This window comes from Neophocaena asiaeorientalis, unplaced genomic scaffold (genome assembly GCF_003031525.2).
Source record: "Neophocaena asiaeorientalis asiaeorientalis breed wild unplaced genomic scaffold, Neophocaena_asiaeorientalis_V1.1 scaffold78, whole genome shotgun sequence".
In the NCBI taxonomy this organism is placed as follows: domain Eukaryota; kingdom Metazoa; phylum Chordata; class Mammalia; order Artiodactyla; family Phocoenidae; genus Neophocaena; species Neophocaena asiaeorientalis.
Window position 1 is genome coordinate 1665094 of NW_020175018.1, and position 6660 is coordinate 1671753.

Genomic DNA, 6660 nt, shown 5'->3' on the forward strand with positions numbered 1-6660 from the left:
AAATATTCAAACTGATAACAAAATTATTAAAAACTACCCACAGCTCTGCCACCTAGAAATGACTACAGTTATTCTTTTAGGATGTGTTCCAATCCCTGGACGGGAATGGCTGAGAAGATGTAAGCATTATTATGACAAATGGTCCTCCCTTCCACCCCAGGGCTCTATATTAATCTCTCCTGTAGAACCTTCTACATCTTACTATAGTTATTTGTTCAGGGATTATTAGAACAAGAGTCAGTTGACTTATGTTTTAGCTCCATCTTGGATTTATCAAAGCTTCCCTTTTTTAAGAAAAGACCTTGAACATCAGGCTGGGGGTTTGGACTTTCTTCTATAAGTGATTGGGAGCCATTGAAGGATTTGAGGTAGCGACTCATCCAAAATGGTTTTGGTAAAGGAAGTTCTTCCTGGAAGCAATGATACATGAATGTAATTGAATCAAAGTTACATTTATCAAGTACCGGGTATTGTGCTCAAGGTATTATCTATGGTATTTCACTAGATCCTTTTAGTACAATAGTATAGGGATGATGACCTCCAAGTTAGAGGTAAGAAATTTGAAACTCAGTGGGATTAAGCAATGTGCTCAAGGACACACAGCTGGTGTTGGATTATGGTGTTAAATCCAGCACGTTCCGCTAACCGGTTTCTTTCCAGGTACGGATGCTGGTATGAAAGATATTTTAGCAGTCTAGGTGGGATCAATTCCCATTTAATAGTGAGAAGTTCAAGTGTCTAGCAAGCTACTTTCTTAGAGCAGCAGCTTTGTTAATTGCTGGCTGTCCCCAGGGGTTTTTCTCTATGACTCACACAGCAGGGGAATCCTGAGGGAAGCTCAGCTTTTACTTCTTGAATTGCAGAGTCCTGACAAACTGTGTGGTGATTGGAGATAGACATCTGAGTCCCTGCCAGCAAAGAGATTGAAGCAGGCATCTTGGGTAAGTCCCTTCTCTCTGGACCTCAGTTTTCTTAACCACAAAGGATTAAATGATCTCTGAAGTTTTCTTTCCTTCTAACACTCAGGGATCTCTCATGGTGCGTAATGTAGTGCTGAGCTCTACGTGGAGCTTAGTAATGGTGATTCGTAGGAACTAAACCAGCAAAATATAATTACACACAAAACTGGTTGAAAATAGGCTGTAAGCAGGGAATAAGAGATACGTGTTCTTAGTTCATGTGGGAGGGACTGTATGTAAGTTCATTCTTAGAGTCTGTTACTAGTGCCTTATATATTGGTGGCCAGACGGATTTGTTGAAGGAAAGAATGAGCAATACGGAAAGGCTATTTGTCCCCTAATGTCTGTCCTCCACCTTCTCCTTCAATAATGCAGCACCTGAAAATTACCTGGAAACCGTAGCCCGGGACAAAACCTCATTCCCCAGACTTCCTTGTGGTTAGACATGGCCATGTTATTAAATTCTGACCGTAGGGTATAAATGGAATTACTGTTGACATTTTTTCAGGAACTATTTTTAAAGGGAGGGGCGTGATTTTCTCCTCTGTTTCTCCTCCTGGCTGGCTAAAATAAAATAGATAAATGGGTAAGATATATGGAGCTTGGATCACAAGCTGGAAGCCACAAAGCAGTAAGAGGGATGGAGTCTGCGTACCTGATGATATTCAAGCCTCTGTATAAACCTTGAACTGCTATGTTAACATGAGAGAGAAATAGATTTCTATTTTGTTTAAAACATTATTGTTATTGTTTTACTATATGTTGCAGTTGAACCAGACACAAGGGAACATTTTTTAAAAAGAAACACATGATTTTCATCATTTTTATTTCAAAGAACAGCTGATAAAAAAATATTTGGAACACGGTTGTCATAAACCACACAATCACATATGGCAGATCTGATTTGGGGGATGGCTGGGGGGGTGCCTGCCCAGCTGGCCAATAGTTAAGTGTTATCAGGGCCAGTAATTTTTGTATAAATACATACAGGTTTTGCTAGGGCAATAACTTGAATATTTTACACTAAGTTCTTAAACTAATCCTCTTATTTTCACGGAAAACTTTTATATTTCTGTTCTTTACGTGAGGTTGTTAATATAAAAGCAATTTATTTTTGTGAATGGAGTGAAGTAGAGGGAAAAAATAAAGGTTCCAAACCATTTATTTCATAGGATGTATGTTTGCCACTGACTTAAAAAACACATTTGTCATATATTAAATTCATATGTATACAGAAACATTTGAAGGATAATGACAAGGAATTTTACAAATTTGATTAAAAAATATAAATCCACAGATCCAAGATGTTCATCAAATCTCAAGCTGGAAAAACACAAAGAAAAACACACAAAACGCATATTAATTAAATTAGTTAAATTTCTGAAAACAAGAGATGAAGAGAAAAATCTTAAAAACAGCCAGAAAAAAATTATGTATAGAGGAATAAACGTATTAATCCAATTTCTCATCAAAGACTATGCATGCCAGGGACTTCCCTGGTGGCACAGTGGTTAAGAATCTGCCTGCCAATGCAGGGGACATGGGTTTGATCCCTGGTCCGGGAAGATCCCGCGGAGCAGCTAAGCCCGTGTGCCACAACTACTGAGCCTGCGTGCCACAACTACTGAAGCGCGCGCGCCTAGAGCCCAACCTCTGCAGCAAGAGAAGCCACCGCAATGAGAAGCCCGCGCACGGCAAAGAAGGGTAGCCCCCACTGGCGGCAACTGGAGAAAGCGCACGCAGCAACTAAGACCAAACCACGAAGACACAATGCAGCCAAAAATAAATTAAAAAAAAAAAAAAGACTATGCATGCCAGTAGAAAAACGTCTTCAAGGTGCTGAAAGAAAAAAGAAACTGTAAAACTAGATTTATATATCTGACGAAAATATTCTTCAATATTGAAAACAGAACAAAGACTTTTTCAGAAAAAAAAACAGAATTTTTGGCTAGCAGACCTGGATTACAAGAAATGTTAAAAAAGAAGTTCTTCACATGGAAGGAAAATAAATGATGAAAATTTGGATCTACAGAGAGAAATGAAAAGCTCTAGAAATGGTAAATGTAACATAATTTTTAAATTTAAGTATATTAGGTTTATGTAAAAACGATTGATTACTGACAGCAAAATCAAACCAATATATTGTGGATTTTAATCTATGTGAGAATAAATTTTATGATAAAATTTATCAAAGTACATGAGGAGGTGAATGGAAGTATACTATTACAAGGTTGTTAATTTATATGTAAAGTGGTATAACATTAATTGAAGGTAGATTGTGGTAAGTTAGAGACGCATATTGTGAACCCTAGTGAACAAACAAATAACAAAGAGGTATTGCTTATAACCCAATAGTGGGATTAAACTAGAAAGATAAAAAATACTCAATTAATCCAAAAGAAGACAGGGAAAAAGAAAAGAGGGAACACAGAACATTTGGGCCAAATCCAAAACAAATAACAAGAAGGTAAATTTGCCTAATTATATTATTAATTATATTGAATATAAATGGTAAACGTTCCCATTAAAAGGCAGAAATCAGTCCAGACTGGATAAAAATGCAAGACCGACTGTGTGCTGCTTATAAGGAAATCACTTTAAACACAAAGACACGGATAAGTTAGAATTCAAAGTATTGAAAAAAGATGTAATGTACACATACCAATCATAAGAAAGAAGAATTGGCTATATTCATATCAGACAAAGTAGAATTCAAAACAAAGAATATTATCAAGACTGAGGGACGTTTTATAGGAACATGAGGGTGATTCATCAAGAAGACATAATCCTAAACTACCCAATTAAGAGAGCTTTAAAATATATGACTCAAAAATGGACAGAACAGAAAGAAGAATTAGGTAAATCCACAATTATACTTGGAGACTTTAACATTGCTCTTTCTGCAAAGAGCTCTTCATGCTCTTCCTATGAAATTAGACAGGAAATTACTAAAGGTATAGAAGAATTGAACACATCAACAAAATTGACCTAAATGACATTTATAGAACACTCTACCCACGACAGCAGAATGCACATTCTTTTCAGAACTCATGGCACATTCACCGAGATAGACTTGACTGCTGAACCATGAAACAGTTCTCAATAAATTTAAAAGTACTGAAATCATGCAGAGTATATTATTTGACAATAGCAGAACTAAATTAGAAATCAGTAACAAAATGGTAATTCCTGAATATTTGGAAATTAAACAACATACTTCTAAATAACCTATAGGTCCAAAAAGATAATACGAAGTAAACTAGGCAGCATTTGAACTGGAACATAGAGGGAAATTTTACCTTTACATACTTTACATTAGAAAATTAAAAGGATTTAAAATTAATGGTGTAATCTTTCACCTCTAAGCACTGTGTCATCTGTTTCTTACAAATTTTCATATGTTGTACTATTGTCATTCCATTCAAAATGTTTTCTAGTTTCCCTTGTATTCTCAACACAATATTGCATGCTGTGGGAAGTGACAGAGATCAGTGTCACCTTAAAGACCTAGGACATAGGGTTGGTTGTCCTTATCGCCATTAATTCATCAGTGTGGCCCCTACAAAGGTCAGATGGTTCCTGGAGGATGATCGAGTCTACTGCAAACTCAACCTAGATGGAACTCTACTTGCAGCTGTTATACAAGATGTGGTACCTTTAATAGGGTCATTAACAGGGTCTTAGATACATGGAATGTGGCCACTTGTATGACAAATGTGTTCTTTCCATCCCTATCAGAAAAGGGAGTGAGATACAGTTTGTATTCACTTAGAACATACAATAGTATACATTAGTCATGCCCCAGGGCTATGTTAGCTGTCTTTCCCTCTGTCATAATATATTCCGAGGAAACCTGAACTGTCTGAACATTAGGAAGAATATCACACTTATATTCATGATGTCGTGATAATTGGACCATATATGTAAGAACTGTCAAGTACGTTAGAGGTGTTAACAACACATGCACACTCTTCCTAGGGGGCAGGAGATAAACCCTAGGAAGATTCACTTTGAAGGGGCAGTGATTCCTTTTGACAGGAATAGGTACATAGGTCAGGTGTGGCTTTGCCTTTCTTGCCTGCAGGGCCTCACCTGGTATCACTATCTGGGAGCTTTAAGACTGTACCATTCACTGCCAGTGGATGCCATGTAACAGTGTGTCAGACTGGGGGTGGGGGGGACCCACTTTACAGTTAAAGAGGCTTTGGAGATTCACTTATCATATCACATTCCACTCATCCAGAAATTGCCAACCTAACAGAGTGATGGAATGGCTTGTTGAAGACATAGCTGAGGCACTAGTGTTAGAATGATGTGTCATCTTCCAGGATGCAGTGTATATTCTAAATCAATGATCTTTGTATGTCACTGTGCCCTCAAAAGGTAGAATATATGGACTGGTAACCAAGGGAGGTAGCAGTGAGAGTATCCTCACTGGGAGAATTTATGCATCCGTTATGGAAAATCTGAACACTGAGTGTTCGGAGGTCTTGGTTAACAAAAGGGAATACTTTCAAGGGAACATGGAGAGAGACCATTGAAATATAGTTTATTACTGTTTCCAGGGAGCTTTGGGCTCCTTGTCCCAGGGGGAACATCATGCAAGAAGAGGAGTCACCATCCGGATGAAGATAATTATTTCTGATGAGGAGGAGAAAGTGCTCAGTAACGGTAAGAAGTAATGTTTGGCCTCCAGGTGATCCACTTGGGCATTCTGCTGGTGTTCTTCTACCCCATCTTTTTTTTTTTTTTTTTTTTGTGGTACGCGGGCCTCTCACCGCTGTGGCCTCTCCCGCCGCGGAGCACAGGCTCCGGACGCACAGGCTCAGCGGCCATGGCTCATGGGCCCAGCCGCTCCGCGGCATGTGGGATCCTCCCAGACCGGGGCACGAACCCATGTCCCCTGCATTGGCAGGCGGACTCTCAACCACTGCGCCATCAGGGAAGCCCTCTTCTACCCCATCTTGATAGTAAATGGACAAATGCAGCAGTCACAGTCTAAGGAGGGCAGGTGACCATGGCCTCAGACTCTTCCAGGATGAATGGGTGAATGGGTCATGCCATTAACTTCTAGCTGAGGGTGAGGGAAAATCTAGAATGCATAGTGGAGCAGTGAATGATGACTGACTTAAAGCCCCAAGACAAATAGCAGTATGGTCGGGGCTGTAGTTTCCCTATAAACCTTTAGAATCCTGAAGGAATGTTTCCGGAACTAATATGAAGAAGTGGGTCCAAGCAGCACAGGCAGTGGACTCCAGTGGATGCTGTGATATGCTGCCCTGATAATTATGGAGGCACCATCCCAGCCCTGGAAAGAGAACTAACACATAACCTTGCTTGTACCATTGCCGATTTGGGTCTGTGTTACATCAGCCAAACCTATACTCTATCTATCTAGTGCAGTCCTAAAGCAGGTAATACCATTGTCATGTTGGGACACGTAGGGTTGTTTAGAGGACACCAGGCTGTGAGGCTAGAGCTTTGCCATTATGAGTGAAGCTCTGCCTAGAGACTCAGAACTTCTCCTCTGTCTCCCCAGCTACCTGTCTCTGCAGATGCATTCCTGTGGCTCAGGGCTCACCCTATAGTTTTCACCTAGTGGTTTGGCAGACATAGCTCATTGTGGAGAAGAAGGTGGAAAAGAGCACATGGAGATTTTTCCCTAAAGGTTTCAGGTTTCAGTTTGAAAATGATTATTCTC

The 6660-nt window shown here is 39.5% G+C and overlaps 1 long non-coding RNA gene across 1 annotated transcript in view; it reads left to right on the forward strand.

Moving 5' to 3' along the window:
* The first annotated feature begins 863 nt into the window (after positions 1 to 863).
* LOC112411559 (uncharacterized) overlaps positions 864 to 6660 on the forward strand; it is a 21525-nt gene continuing 15728 nt past the window's right edge. The window contains exons 1-2 of the long non-coding RNA XR_003005649.1: positions 864 to 941; positions 5525 to 5630. This is a non-coding gene — a long non-coding RNA (uncharacterized LOC112411559). The remainder of the gene's footprint in view (positions 942 to 5524; positions 5631 to 6660) is intronic.